General features: G+C 41.0%; 2 long non-coding RNA genes and 3 other non-coding genes across 5 annotated transcripts; 1 reads left to right on the plus strand and 4 right to left on the minus strand.

Moving 5' to 3' along the window:
* Window positions 1-2,543: 2,543 nt before the first annotated feature.
* Window positions 2,544-3,508, minus strand: LOC134881973 (uncharacterized). Its single transcript, XR_010168103.1, has 3 exons — window positions 3,461-3,508; window positions 3,299-3,323; window positions 2,544-3,196 (listed from the first exon to the last, which is right to left on the minus strand). It is a non-coding gene; the product is annotated as an uncharacterized LOC134881973 (long non-coding RNA).
* Window positions 3,509-4,886: 1,378 nt separating this feature from the next.
* Window positions 4,887-6,894, plus strand: LOC134881842 (uncharacterized). The gene is made up of 2 exons (XR_010168083.1): window positions 4,887-5,019; window positions 5,365-6,894. It is a non-coding gene; the product is annotated as an uncharacterized LOC134881842 (long non-coding RNA).
* A 6,750-nt stretch (window positions 6,895-13,644) lies between these two features.
* trnai-aau (transfer RNA isoleucine (anticodon AAU)) lies at window positions 13,645-13,718 on the minus strand. Its single transcript has one exon. It is a non-coding gene; the product is annotated as a tRNA-Ile (tRNA).
* A 283-nt stretch (window positions 13,719-14,001) lies between these two features.
* trnar-ucg (transfer RNA arginine (anticodon UCG)) lies at window positions 14,002-14,074 on the minus strand. The gene has a single exon. It is a non-coding gene; the product is annotated as a tRNA-Arg (tRNA).
* A 269-nt stretch (window positions 14,075-14,343) lies between these two features.
* trnai-aau (transfer RNA isoleucine (anticodon AAU)) lies at window positions 14,344-14,417 on the minus strand. The gene has a single exon. It is a non-coding gene; the product is annotated as a tRNA-Ile (tRNA).
* Window positions 14,418-15,390: the final 973 nt, after the last annotated feature.

Genomic DNA, 15,390 nt, shown 5'->3' on the forward strand with positions numbered 1-15,390 from the left:
ATTCTGACAAGGTTAATTTGGAATAGTAGCTGCATGGAGCCATGACTGACATGCTGATTGAAACTAAAAAGAAACGTCATCCCAGATCAATTTAAGTTGATCATTCCTGGTGGCTTTTTGGAATGATCTTGAAGGTATGGACTTTTTTTGCAATCAAAGAAAATGCATCAACAACACACACAGGACACTGATCAGATGAGACCGTCATTTTTATCAGGGAAACGGCAGGAGGATGTGCTGAAGCAGAGCTGCAGAACTGAGTTTTGACAATTTTCCCACTTTGATCTCTTAGCTGCACACTTCGAGGACAGGAGGAAACTTAATCCGATTGGTGGTATTGCACCAACACTCTTCTGCTTTTCATTTGCAGTGATATCAGAGCTCTGTGTCCGGGAGTCGTTGTGATTAATCTGCAGGTTTTGCCTTTTTGGCATTTCCCATAGGGGGCTTAGGGAAAACCAAAGGTCACAGCAGCATTGAAATGGCTGTTACGCACGCAAGAAGAGGCATGAAAGTATGCATGCACTGGGATTTTGACAGGAAAGCACTGATTGAAGCTCAGATGACCCACAAGACCTTTGAAGACATGGTAATGATTCTGTTCGAAATAAATCTTTTTATTCCCACAGAGTCTTTAGCCCTATTAAAAAGAAGTCACTGTAGCAGCAGAAGAACAGGTGATATTCCAGGAAAGAACAGGCCGGGGCTAGCCAGTTAGCATGCTTACGTATCTTTGCAACAGAACCCATAGACATCTTCGACCTAAGGTCAACAATCGGAAGTCGGTGGTTGATCGTCAGCCTCCTCTCAACATGTCAATATATCCTGGCCATATACCACATATTGCTTCGGATTGCATGGCCAACTTTTATTCAGCATCTGCCTCTGTATGAAAGGGTCAGATGCGGTCCATATAAAAGTGCTTTGAGGGGTTGCAGAGACTGAAAAAGTACTATATAAATGCAGTCCATTTAACATTTACTGTCCACTTTATGCAATAACAGGGCACGTTCTTGACATCAAAGTGGCTTGGCTGATTTGGACAGTTTTGGAGTGGTTTTGGGGGTTAATGATTCAATTCAAGATTCAAAGGATAAATTGTGATATGCACACAAGCTACAGTGTAGAAATTGCAAAAGAAATCTTATTTCCCGAGCTCGATGCTGAAATACATTTTTTTTTACAGGATCAAAAATGACAGTTATAACAACAAATGGTCCATGTCAGAAATAGATTCAGCTCTCTCAATAACCCCAAAACCACTCCAATAACAGTATATTTCCTCTCAGACATGGTCAATCAATAGCCATCCTTTAAATGAAAACCCTGCCTTGTCTTGACTCACTTACAAGTCATCTAGTTGTGCATGCTTTATGGAAGATTCTGTTTGCAGCTTCAATCAAAGATGTCATTATTTTACGATGATGTCCTACAAACCTCCCTTAATAAAAGGTGCATTTGTATAAGACATGGAGAAGGTTCACACTTACATTTGATATGGTGACATGCTGCTATTCCGACTTACCTCTACTCCGACACTGACGTCTAATTGTCGGAGTAGCGGCATTTCCATTGTTTTTTAAACGTTCCGCCATGAGGTAATTAATATAAAATGGGGGCCATAGGCTTACATAAGCCTGTAGGCCATATCTGCAAGTGTGTGTGATGTGCTGGGAGGGTGTCGGAAGGTCGGCATAGCTCCACTTAACTGGAAGCATTCTGAGCGGTAGTTGATAATGTCAGACGCAGGGCCCCCCTCCTCCCTCATGGACACTTCTGATATTCCTCCCGAATCCACCGCCACTGCTCCTCCAAGTCTCTCCATCGTCATCCCATCAGCTCCGGTCTACAGCTCCGCAGAATTGGAGCAGCCTCGATGGCTTGCATAGCTTTAACTTTCTTTGAGCGTCTCCCTTGCAGATCGGATGCAGGGCGAACAACCAAATTGAGTGCCAACCAGTCAGTGCATCCATTACAACAATAGCCTTTAGTATATTTGTGAGCGGGATGGCTCAAACAAAAGGTAAGAGACGGAAGCGTTCGGGGTTGGGCAAAAACAACAGCGTTTATTGTTCGAGAAATGTGCACACAACAGACAGCTCCGCGGTATTTTTAGGACGGGCAAGGCCAGGACGGGGTGTGTCGTCTTCCCAGGACCCAGCCTACTGCAAGACAGATCAGAACCAGGTTACCAACATGCTTTATATTAAATGCCTGATTACCTGATTCCGATCAGCTGTCTGGTCTCCGGCCGAGCCACTCCCCTCACCCCAGCAGCCGGCGCTCTAACTACACCCGGCTGCCACAATATTATACACAATAAACTGAATATGTTTAAAAAGTAAATGTTAAAAAGACACACAAACATGTCGGAATAGAGGTTGCACCCCATTTGTTATTATCAACAGAATATGATAAGATGCATACAGTACGTTACGATAATAATTTATTGTCAGATCAAGTCTGAAATTTGACTTGCATCAAAGCAGTTCCATTTGCAACATCAAACAAGGACAAATATTAAGACACGATACAAGAACACATTTAACATAACATCACGATCACTTAAGAGAAACATGCTCAAAGCAAAAATTTGACCTGGGATTAAAAGAATATGCAAAGATATCTGAAGCTAGCATTTGCCCTGACTAACTGAAGTTATATCACTTCTTTCTCTAGAGGAAGAGCTGTACTGGCCAATCTGAGACCATCAAAAGAGGATGAAGGAGCTGCCCTGGGGGCTTGTCAGTCACGTTGAAAGTTAATGCCTTTGGTAAGTAGAAAGGAACACATAGATGGCCTAAGCACTTGGCAAGCGACCAACCAGCCACCATCCCAAACAAAAACAAAAAAACATTTTGGCAGAGAGAAAAAGTGATGTAAACTAATCTAATTAATGTTTGCGTTGCTTTATACCTCTGGACAAAGCTCCAGCCATCTAATGATGGTTATTTAGCTAAATGTATCTTTACTGCCATTTATGACATTTGAAACCATACAGAAAAATACTACAGATGTCCACAAGACTCGGTTTTATTGTGGCTGTTTTCCTGCTTTCAAGGCGGTGTTAGCAAAGTCCATAGGTACTTGACTTTTGAACTGGAAGGTCACCAGTTCAAGTCCCGAGGCTTCCCTGAGCAAGGCACCGTTCCCTATACTGCTCCCCGGGCGCCATACATCTGGCAGCCCACTGCTCCTATCACAAGGATTGGTCGAATTCAGAATATACATTTCCCCTCTGAGGGACCATGTGATGGCCACAGCCACACAGGGTAAAACAATTACATTGCGCCCTCACCTTCAGTAGATTCAGTTCAGTTCAGCTGCAGTAGAACATGCCAATTAACACCACACATTTAATTTGAATGGTAAGCTCTTTAGTTTGATTTTAATCGGACATTACTTAGTTTATTTTCAAACATTTTAGCACTTAACATAAGTATTTGTTTGTATTAATTACTTTCTTTGTCTTGAAGTTACCATGGTCGTTGGGGGAGGTTACTTCCTGGTTCAGCAAAAGGCGTGGCTGAGCAATGAGGACTCATAAATACTGCAATTAGCCAATTGAGACGGATTGGGACAAACCACCGGCTTGGGCAAAGGGGGGTTTGGGTTTTGTCAGTGTCCTTTGTGCATGCTGCTAATCTTAATTACCCCTTGGTTTCTACTTGGTTTGGCCGAGCCACTATATAGGTTCCTTGGTCTGTCGTTATAGCAGGTCATTTTGTCGAGTTAACACCTGTTAAGGTGATGTGAAGTTTATTTGAAATATTTTCTGTTGTATAGGCGTAGTTATTAGGAAATTTTGGTTTATAATGTTTTCTTTCGATTTTTTGGGTAAATAAAAACCCCAGTTTCTTGATTCAACTCCTGTGTCCTGTTGCCTTACTGCTTGGTCCCTGACGACCATTAAGGGTTCCTTCTTATTTTATGCTCTTGCTAAAACTGAGCTGAGATATATTTAATATTAATAATGGATTAACAATAAATGAGATGTTGATGCCACAATAAGTGTCCCAGAAAATATCCTTTTATGATAACCCAACAATTATTATTGGTTCTGATGACCCTTAAAGAAGATAAACAGATGGAAGTTTAATGATTATCTCAAAGAAGATATCTTATGTAAACAGCAAGTAGGAAAGCTGTGCATTTCCTGTAATTGCTATTATTTTACTGCAATAAAATATTTGTATTATTGTGGAGAAAGATGTGTGTAGTAAAAGTGCTGCATTTGATGGAGTAAAAGCACATCCAAATGACCTTCTGCTGCTGAGTGCCAAGGGATTGAGTTTTTATTTACCTTTCATTGTCTAAACAGAGGCTTTTTGTCTTATTTTAATCAAGTGTTTCATTTAATAAATATATTGTTTAGGAAATTCAGTAACACTGAGGAGCAATACAGCTTGTCTGGGACTTAAATACAGTACATTTTGACATGGAAAGATCTGGCTTCTATGCTGTCTACAGCTCTTTACCCACTAAGCAGCAGTCATGAACGTAACCAAGAAGGAATAAAATAATAAACCACTGGATACACACATGTTGCATCCTGCATCAAGTAGGATCAGAAAAAAGAGATGTAACCCTCTCTTTGTGGTCTCTCTACCTTCTTTTAATTATTTGCCTTTAAATATATATGTTTTTTAGGAAATACATATAAGTTAAGATATACTCATTATTGATTCCAAATTATAAAATGTTTTTGTTACCGCAGATTGTTTTCTTTTTTTAAATAAACAATTATACATTATATACATCTCGAGATAAATAAATAAGTTGTAATAGCTGCTACAGGCTGTGGATGTGTTATGTGACAAAATAGTTGTTTACCCAAAGATATTACTATCAAATGACCACAGGCCTAACACTGCTGCACTCAATTAGTATCATCACCCAGCTGAGAAGTATGTTGCTAAATGACCCTATTAGTGTCCTATATAACAGTGCATAACAACAGCAGAAACATTCAGAGGAGGAGAGCACGAATGCGGAGGCTAAAGGCTGTGTTCACAAATGGTAAGTGGATGCTGATACTGGTTTTATTCATACATTACAGAGCATGCTTACATTGTACATACTATCAAGAGTATAGATGAAATTGTTTCAGCATATTTCAACTTTCTGTGTACCTGGATGAATTTGGCTGTCAGGGTTTTCTGACAGAAAATTATGTTACAGTTGAGCTAACAAACATACTTAATTTCTAGTTTGGTTGTTTCTAGCAACTGTTAAGGCTGTCTTCTCTCATGTGCTTGCCTTACACAAAAATATATGCACTATTCTCGAAAAAAAACCACAGTATTAAAACAAATCACAATATTGATACACCTTTAACTGTGCATACCTATTTTGTCTTCACAGGAGAGGGTCACACTCTATGCTATGTCCAAATATATTTGGATGTATCAAAAGACCTCAGTTTCGACTACCGCCTGTCGAAGCAATCAATCAAGGCCCTGGTAGCCCTTCTCAGGAGGGAGAAGACCCATGGCTGGGTCCAGTATATTGAGGTCCTCCTGGTGGTGTATTGGCTGGCACATGGGTTGTCCTACACTTTACAACAGTTTTTGATATTGTTCACAGAATGTGTGATGCTATCCTTTGTATTATACAAAAGGTAATCCATTTCCCCACACTGGCACAGTGTGCTGAAGTTGGCAATGGCTTTCATCACCTTGCCAACAGCCCAGCCTTCAGCCACTGTGTGGGAGCTATAGATGAATGTCACGTCCGCATCGAGGCTCAAAATACACCCCATACCCAGGACTACCTGAACAGGAAACTGTTTTAATCCGTCCAGCTTCAGGGAATCTGTGACAGCAAAGGCACATTTCTGGACATTTTTGTGGGTTACCCTGGTTTGGTCCACGACACCAGGGTGCTCAGGAACAGTCCAGTTTTTGTGAGGGGCTGTTACCCGCCAGCTGGCCATTTCAGTGAGTTGTTACCCGTGCCTGAGTAAACCACACTTCATCACACCTTACTGGTAACAATTGAGGGGTAGAGTGGAGGCTCGCTTTAAAAGACACCATGCCTGAGCCTGATCGGTAATCGAGAGAGCTTTTAGGATGATGAAGCCACAGTGGCTGGAATCTTTATCAAGGTCCTGGAAGTTGACCAAACCTTTTCCCCTAAGGTTGTAGGAGTGTGTGCAGTGTTCCACAACATTTGTTTGACTGCTGGGGATATCCTGGAGCCAACTGAAGAGGAGGATCCAGGGCCGCCACCACCACCGCCACCTGTGCAGAGGGATGAATGTTGCGGTCAATATTATAAGAAAAGACTGGCAGCACAAGTGTCAGCCCCACATCAGTGTCCTTCACCCCTGCAGGACCATGATTATTTCCTTTTATAGTAAGTTTATTAATGGCTGACATTCCCTTTTCTATATGCATCCATTCCCCATAAATACATGTTGCAAACGCAATTTTTTGTGTCTCTTGTGTTGCGGGTTGCCATATTTATTGGTTAGGCATGTTTATACTCCTGTCCCACAGCAACTATAAGTTCCATCTTTTTCATGTATGTTCAGCCTTTTTCTTTTTTAAATCATGGATTGTTAGGGTGTTCAAAGTTTTTATTTTAGGGAGTTTTTCCTCACTCGGATGCAAGCGTCTAAGGACAAAGGGTGTCGTACTGTACACATTATAAAGCCCCCTGAGGCAGTTTTTTGTTCTTTTGCTTCATAAATGAACTGACATTTGGCTGATATTTCATTGTAGTAGGTCTGTCTTTTTGTTTCTAATAACACAACACACAGTATTTTGCATTCATATCAGAAATCTTGTTTACAGTAACAGTTCTGTTAAAAAATAAAAATCTCTGACATGCTTTTGGTAATCTTGAAATCAGCTGTGACAGGTGGGCTAGGTTGTTAGCGGATATATTAGTTACCCATTTTCCCCTTTATGTAAAGCACTTGTTTGATGGAGCACTGTTTCTGTATTTTATGTAAATCCTCAATTGATAAACTCCAATTTACTCTTTTCACAATGAAAACTTAATATTTTTATTTCTTTTTGACAAGCTCTGAAAACATGGACAGAAATTGTTCCTTTTGTTCATAGAGCACTTTATCGCGGGCCTCCTCCTTCTCCTTGCTGCTTGAGGAAGGCCAAAATACCGCCACTTTTCTTGACGTTTTAGGGGTAAGGTAGGAGCTGGTGGAGGGCATGGACTCCTCCTCACTGCTTATGGACATTTGTGAATGCCCTTCACCAGCGGAGGTGGAGGCACCAGCAGAGGTGGGGGCATCAGCAGCTTTCTGGCCTTGGATTGAAAGCGGGGCAACTAGGGTGGGAGGCTCAATTGATGGCCTTTCCCCAATTGCCTCATGCATAGCCTCAAACCATGGACAGATAGCTGCTGATGCCTCTCCCCGGTCTGTAGCTGTCCCAGTTGGGGGATTCTTTAACTCCTATTAACACCCCAGGTAACGGACTGTTACTTAAAGGGCAGTGGCGTCCAAATGCCCAGCAAAAAAAAAATTCAACTAATTCAAAATGTGTAATTACTCACCGCTTACATATTAAAATGTGTAAATAACTAACCAAATTAACGTTTTAATATAGAAGGCTGGGGTAGCCAGTGGAAGTCTGCATCATAATATCTATAAACACTAACCCACCGCAGTGCCCAGCCATGTGATTTGATTTACCTTGTATTTTGTCTTGAGGTTGTCCCATTTTTTTAATGCCTGTGGACCAGTCACCTGGCCCTCCAAACCCATCTCCTTAACAACCTGCCTGTAGGTCAAAATGATTTTAATTCACCATGCAAATTTATTAACACATTTTAACCAACAAATATAGGTCTACTTACTCCCAGCCTGATTTGGCAGCATTTATTTTTCCACTGAACAGGTGGACCATCTTAACCCTTACCTTAATTAGGGCAAGGGTTTCAGCATCAGTGACTGAAATAAATCAATCATATTGTAAAGGCTTTCAATAGAACAACATTGGAAATTAAACATTACATTATGCAAACTGAGCATATAGGTTTTACTACAATGTTAACTTTACTTGGATAATTGTACAACAGTAATTTAACATATAGCATTTTCACTAGTCACGGCGTAAGAATTTAAACAGTTAAGAAAGCACCGGGGACTTACATGATCTTCGTTTGTCAGTCATTGTGACAAGCGGTTGTTTCCGTGAACGGTCGGATATTCCCTCGCTTTAAATGTTAATTGTTTGGGGGGGTTTCTCTGCTAAGGGGACAGGGAGATTCACTGCATCGAGGGGAGGATGGAGGGGGCCATGTACCGTAAAATATTGGCTGTTACCTCCTTCCCTCAGCCAGGACACTGAAAATGGGACATGGATAGGTCTTCCAGCACGACAATGACCCAAAACATGCGGCCAAAGCAACTAAGGAGTGGCTACAGAAGAAGCCCCTTAAGGTGATGGAGGGGCCTAGCCAGTCTCCGGACCTCTATCCCATAGAAAATCTGTGGAGGGAGCTGAAGTTTCCAGTTACCAAGCAACAGCCTCAAAACCTTAAGGATTTTGAGAGGATCTGCAGAGAGGAGAGGACCAAAATCCCTCCTGAGATGTGAGCAAACCTGGTGACCAACTACAAAAAGCATCTGACCTCTGTGCTGTCCAACAAGGCTTTCTCCACCAAGTACTAAGGCACGTTTTGCAAGGGGATCAAATACTTATTTCCCCCAATTAATCAAAATCAATGTATATCTTTTTTTAAAGTACATTTCTGGATTTTCTTTTTGATATTCTGTCCCTCACTGTTAGAATAAACCTACCATTGAAAGTATAGACTGTTCAGTTCTTTGTAAGTGGGCAAACTAACTAAATTGGCAGGGGATCAAATACTTATTTCCTTCACTGTATGTATATTGTAATGCATTGTATGTTTCAATGTCTCAATTGATTTCTTGAAAGTAGGCCATATGTCTCTAAATGCCTCTTTTATTAATCTAATACCATGTGCATTAGTGAGTAACCACATCCCAGAATGCACTGGGTTAAAAACCCAAGAAAGGGCACATGCTCTAATATCTTCATTGAGTATTGATTGAATCTAAATGACTTTCCCTCTGATTCTGCCCCGGTAAGGAAGGAAGGAAGGAAGGAAGGAAGGAAGGAAGGAAGGAAGGAAGGAAGGAAGGAAGGAAGGAAGGAAGGAAGGAAGGAAGGAAGGAAGGAAGGAAGGAAGGAAGGAAGGAAGGAAGGAAGGAAGGAAGGAAGGAAGGAAGGAAGGAAGGAAGGAAGGAAGGAAGGAAGGAAGGAAGGAAGGAAGGAAGGAAGGAAGGAAGGAAGGAAGGAAGGAAGGAAGGAAGGAAGGAAGGAAGGAAGGAAGGAAGGAAGGAAGGAAGGAAGGAAGGAAGGAAGGAAGGAAGGAAGGAAGGAAGGAAGGAAGGAAGGAAGGAAGGAAGGAAGGAAGGAAGGAAGGAAGGAAGGAAGGAAGGAAGGAAGGAAGGAAGGAAGGAAGGAAGGAAGGAAGGAAGGAAGGAAGGAAGGAAGGAAGGAAGGAAGGAAGGAAGGAAGGAAGGAAGGAAGGAAGGAAGGAAGGAAGGAAGGAAGGAAGGAAGGAAGGAAGGAAGGAAGGAAGGAAGGAAGGAAGGAAGGAAGGAAGGAAGGAAGGAAGGAAGGAAGGAAGGAAGGAAGGAAGGAAGGAAGGAAGGAAGGAAGGAAGGAAGGAAGGAAGGAAGGAAGGAAGGAAGGAAGGAAGGAAGGAAGGAAGGAAGGAAGGAAGGAAGGAAGGAAGGAGGTGAGGTCATTCTGTTAGAGAGAGGGAATGAGAGGGACTGGACAATGGAGTGCAGGCTGAGTTAGAGGATGAGAAATGTGCTGAGATTCTCCATCAGTGAGTCTGACCCTCTCATCTATACTGCAACTGTTCTCCTCTCTTCCATTCTGAACAGCTGCATGTCTTTATTTCTGCACAGTGCACATCGAAAGAGCAAAACTAGTATAGTCCTATTTTTCTTTAGCAATATATGTAAAAAACTTAAATAATATTGGTCAATATTCCCTAAATGTCCTTTGGGTTATAATATTTTAAATAAAGATAAAATACCATAATGTATGTAGTAATGATCTAGTCCAGCGGTCCCCAACATTTTTTGCGCCACGGACCGGTTTCATCTAAGACAATATTTTCACGGACCGGCCTTCATTTTCTCCGGCCTGCATTTGCTCGATAATCGTTAATGACGCATCGCCAGGACGGCTGTAGTCTAATAATAAATCATCCGCAGTGGTTTTATGTCAAATGCCGACATCAACAGACAATGAACAACCTTTTGTTAATAAATTAATAATCAACAACATCTCTGTGAACGAAATTATTTATTTTACAACGAAAATCCTGTCTAATAAGAAATAATTATAATAAAAACTCGATTCAGGTGACTGCGCTGATGAGGTTTATTTTGAAATACAGCGACTTATCAGTGCATTCAACGTAGGAGAAATAGGCCTACTAATAACTTCTATATAACAAGGTGAACAAGTCAATAAAATATAATAATAATAATAATAATAATAATAATAATAATAATAATAATAATAATAATAATAATAATGACAATTAGTGGGAGCTTGTTTCTATGCAACGAGCCGGTCCCATCTTGGGGTAATGGGAGACAATGACACCCGAAGTGTGTTCCGTACATCCAGTTTGCTGCGTAGTCTTGTTTTCGTTGCCGTCACTGCAGAAAATCCCACTTCACAAAGATAGGAGGTTGGGAATGGAAGCACATTTTTCAAGGCCTTTTGGGCTATCTCTGGATATTCTGCCTTGACTTTAATCCAGAACTCTGGCACAGTTGTGTTCTGAAACGTACTTTTAAGGCCACCGTCATTTGCAATGTCCAGCAGTTGATCTTCTTCTTGCACGGACAGGCTCGATTCACCAGGTTTGTTCACAAATGGGTCGCGGATCCATTCTTTCGCAGTCCGTGGGTCTTTTGTGGTCGGGAAGTACCGCTCAAACTCTTTCAAAAGCAAAGACAGGTGATCGTGCACCAGCTGGGAGAATGATGGATCAGACTCAGTCTCTTCCAAAATCCCCGACAATGTTTGAAACATGTCAAATATCCCTCGGTTCACTCGCCGTCCCCACAAATCCAGTTTGCCTTTGAATGCAGCTACTTCATCTGCCAACTTGAAGACAGTTGTCATTTTCCCCTCAAGTGACAGATTAAGTTCATTGAGCAGGTTGAATATGTCGCCCAATAAGCGAGTTTTGTGACCCATTCCTTGTCACTGAAATGTGCTGCCAGTGGTGACTTTTTTTCTGAAAAAAACCTCTGCAGCGGCTCTCGTAATTCAAACACTCTTGCCAATGATCTGCCTTTAGATAGCCACCTTACTTCAGTGTGTAAGAGAAGGCGTTTGTACTCCGCGTCCATCTCCTCACAAAATTGCTCAAATAGACGCGAGTTAAGGGCATGCGCTTTGATGTGGTTAATCATTTTAATGACATCATTCAACACGCTGTTGAGTTCAGGTGACATTTTTCGGCTAGCCAGCATTTCCCTGTGAATGACACAATGCGTTGACTCACATTCAGGTGCAACCTCCTTTACCCGAGAAGTTAAACCAGAAAGCCGTCCGGTCATAGCAGCAGCTCCGTCCGTGCATATGCCCACACAAAAGGACCAATTTAGTTTTCCTGATATGTAATCATCCAGAGACTTGAATAGTTCTGCGGCTGTGGTGTTGGTTGGCAACAATAGTGCACATAACATATCCTCCTGCACATCCTCCTGATATATATATCGTACATAAACAAGTAGAGTCGCCTTGTTATCAACATCAGTAGACTCGTGTACCTTGCGTACCAAGGTGATTTATTAATCCTCTCCAACAACTGCTCTTCAATATCCTCTGCGATATTCTCAATTCGCCTAGTGACGGTACTGGCTGAAAGAGGAACCTGTGCTATATTTTTAACTGCAGCCTCTCCTAGAAGTTCACGGCAAATGTCTTTAGCGGCGGGCAGGATCAATTCTTCACCAATAGTAAAAGGTTTCTTCGCCTTAGCAATACGATTAGCCACTAAGTATGATGCTCTCAGTGCACTCACATTTGTTGATGTGGTGGCCATCAGTAATTGCTTCTGCCCTTGTTGTTCACTTTTTTTTCTTTCAAAAAACTCCAAAGGCTTGTCGTTTAATGCAGGGTGCTTGGTCTCCAGGTGCCGAAGCAGTTTTGAAGGCTTCATTGACTCATTTGCTAGCTTGTCGCCACGTATTACACAGAGCGGGCTCGGCGCATGATAATCACCTGTAGGGATAAACCCGTATTTTAAGTAGGACTCCTGATATTATCTTTTAAATGCAGATTTACTTTTCTTGGAAGTCGTAGGCTCTTCTTCGGTCTCTTCATTGGGCCTTTTCCCCTTTCCAAAGAAGCTCGCCAAAGATGTTTGTTTTTGCTCATTTTTGCTATCTTGTCAGTTTAATTTTCGCGGTAACGGCTGGTGACGTATCAAGTGACCGAGACCTGTCAAGAGGCACAGACGCATGCGCCATTCCGCCAGAAGTCACTTTTCAAAATAAAACATATTTCGACTGATAAACAATACCAGTACCAGTACAGGTCGCGACCTGGTGGTTGGGGACCGCTGATCTAGTCAATACTTCCTCTAATATAAATGTTAAAATGATTGGTTTTGGAAATGAGATGAAAATATCATTATCAATAAGATAAATGTACTTTAAGGAATAATTTCATATTTTTGTAAATAGCATTAATCAGTTTCCTGCAAATAATTACAGATGATAAATATTTCTGTTACGTCTGTATATGAAGCTAGCAAACAGCCACTTAGCTTAGCATAAACACTGGATACAGGTGTGAATAGCTAACTCAAATGTATCATAATTATATGAGTGGTATCAATCATCTAATCGCATTCTCTGCAAAAAAGAAATCATGCGTTATTCCCAAAATGTTAAAGCATAATAAGTATGAAGCACAGATAAGTATTGGTATTCCTAGCTTTATCCATATTTTTAACAGTACACAATTCAAATATGTCATATAGTGTCATTCATTGTATTATCCACAGTGGTGCCCTTCATGTAAGAGCTCAGAACATTTTGTGGTTATGTATTGTTTAGCTTTTAGAAAGTGGAGATTTGGAAAAACTGTCCTGGCAGAAAAATACTAGGATAAAAACAAATTATGTGTGGAAGTCTTTGGTTGTGTGATTAAAGACTGTGTTTCTGACGATTTTACAGACTGTACAGATTACAGAACTATGTGTCTTTACACAGTATCTCTGACTAACAGGAGACACGGGATTTTTTTTTCCCATGATACAACAGGAGAGAAAGGCTCAATAAAGACTGCCTTTTACACACAAAGAAACTCGAACCCTCAATCTTCGATCCGAAGTCAGATGCCTTGTCCATTAGGACACATGGTCATAACTATGGATATTTTCACAGTTCAGAAGTCCCATTGCCTAACTGCTAAATAAAACATTGTTTCCAAGTTCAGATAGTGACAGAAATTACAATATTGGACGACTTTATAACATTTTGTCGTGGTGGAGAGAAAGGCTCAATATAGACTTTTTTCAAGTGTTATGTTTGTTGATGAGATGCTCAACTTCTAAAATCCATGTGTTAGCAACACATTGATTGAAGAAGTTACCAGTGCCTGGCCAGTATGGGGATTGAACCCATGACCTTGGCGTTATTAGCACCACGCTCTAACCATCTGAGCTAACCGGCCTATTTCTAATGTTGAATCGAGTAAAGTTTAAAACATGTACTGTGAAACAAGGTCAAATACTGGAGAAATTTGTGATGGACAATCACATCTGATGAAATCCAAGTTTGGAGTTGATGGAGAAGAGATAGCTTGAAAAGTAGACTGAAGACTTCACCAGAGCTAGTTGCTGGAATATTTGCTTACTTTTTCCAAAGAAAATGGCCTTTTATTGGGTCAGATCTTGTTTGGAATGACTTCAAGTATCTAAACACTGTTTAAATTCACTGAATGAGGCTTAATATTTCAACCACGAAGGGACTCGAACCCTCAATCTTCTGATCCGAAGTCAGACGCCTTGTCCATTAGGCCACATGGTCATAAATGTGGGAATTTTCACACTTCAGAAGTCCCATTGCCTAACTCCTAATTAAAACAATGTTTGCAAGTTCAGTTAGTGATCGCAATTACAATGTTTGACAAATTTTGGATGGTGGTTCAGGTATGATAACTTTCTAGCATGTTCTACAGGTGGAGAGAAAGGCTCAATATAGACTGCTTTTTTCAAATGTTTATGTTTGTTGATGAGATGCTCAACTTCTAAAATCCATGTGTTAGCTACACATTGATTGAAGAAGTTACCAGTGCCTGGCCAGTATGGGGATTGAACCCATGACCTTGGCGTTATTAGCACCACGCTCTAACCATCTGAGCTAACCGGCCTATTTCTAATGTTGAATCGAGTAAAGTTTAAAACATGTACTGTGAACAGGGCTTGAAAACGAAATTATTTTTCAATCGTTCCGTTCCGAACGGTTCAGGCATGTTTAACGTTTTCGTTTTTGCGTTCCTTCACCAACATATCGTTCCTGAACCGGTTCGGAACGTAAAATATCGTTCGTTCTTATCGTTCCGGCAGTGTTTGGCGGGCCTATCAAGTCTATGTGTGTGGACTTTACCTTAGAATAGACCTAGGCTACTCATTAGTATTTGCCCTTGATTTACACCGTAGCTCTGCCCAAAAATAATAGGCTAAATCACCGGCGGCATCCAAAAACATTCTGATGGGCTATCCATCCCACATAGCTTACTGTAGCCTGTAGGCCTATTCCATGATAAATAATTTCTTATCAAAAACATTTCTGGATAAGTGGGGGAGAGACGGGACGAATGAAACACGTGCGCCAATGCGCGAGATCCACATTTCTGTTAAGCTTTTTTTCTACCATTCTGAAGACTATATTTAATCTAATTCACTTATTCTATTATTATTACTTCAGGCTACTTACTTGAGCCCTGTTGCTGAATTTATAGTGGATCCTCCTGTTTTATTTTGATCCAGCATTAAGGCGTGGGTGACGATTGAAACAAGTGTTTCATTCGTCGAGTGTCCTCCTATACTGACACTTAAATCTTTTTTGTCAGTAAACCTGACAACGTTAACATTTCATACTTTCGGATTTATTAAAGTAACGATTCATCTGCTGTATGGTCATAACATCCTACTGCATAAAACAACTAAAACAACTTTTGATCACAAAAAAACTACGACGGGTAAGATGAATGTAGGCTACTGACAGAATAGCCTACATGTTTCATATGTGTACTGTTCTCGAGGAAATCGCTGTTTCATTCGTCCCTGCTCTCCCCCTCTCCTGCTAGAAACTCCTTACCTGGTTGTAAGTTTTCCATAAAA

The sequence above is a fragment of the Eleginops maclovinus genome, chromosome 19 (assembly GCF_036324505.1).
Source record: "Eleginops maclovinus isolate JMC-PN-2008 ecotype Puerto Natales chromosome 19, JC_Emac_rtc_rv5, whole genome shotgun sequence".
Classification (NCBI taxonomy): Eukaryota; Metazoa; Chordata; class Actinopteri; order Perciformes; family Eleginopidae; genus Eleginops; species Eleginops maclovinus.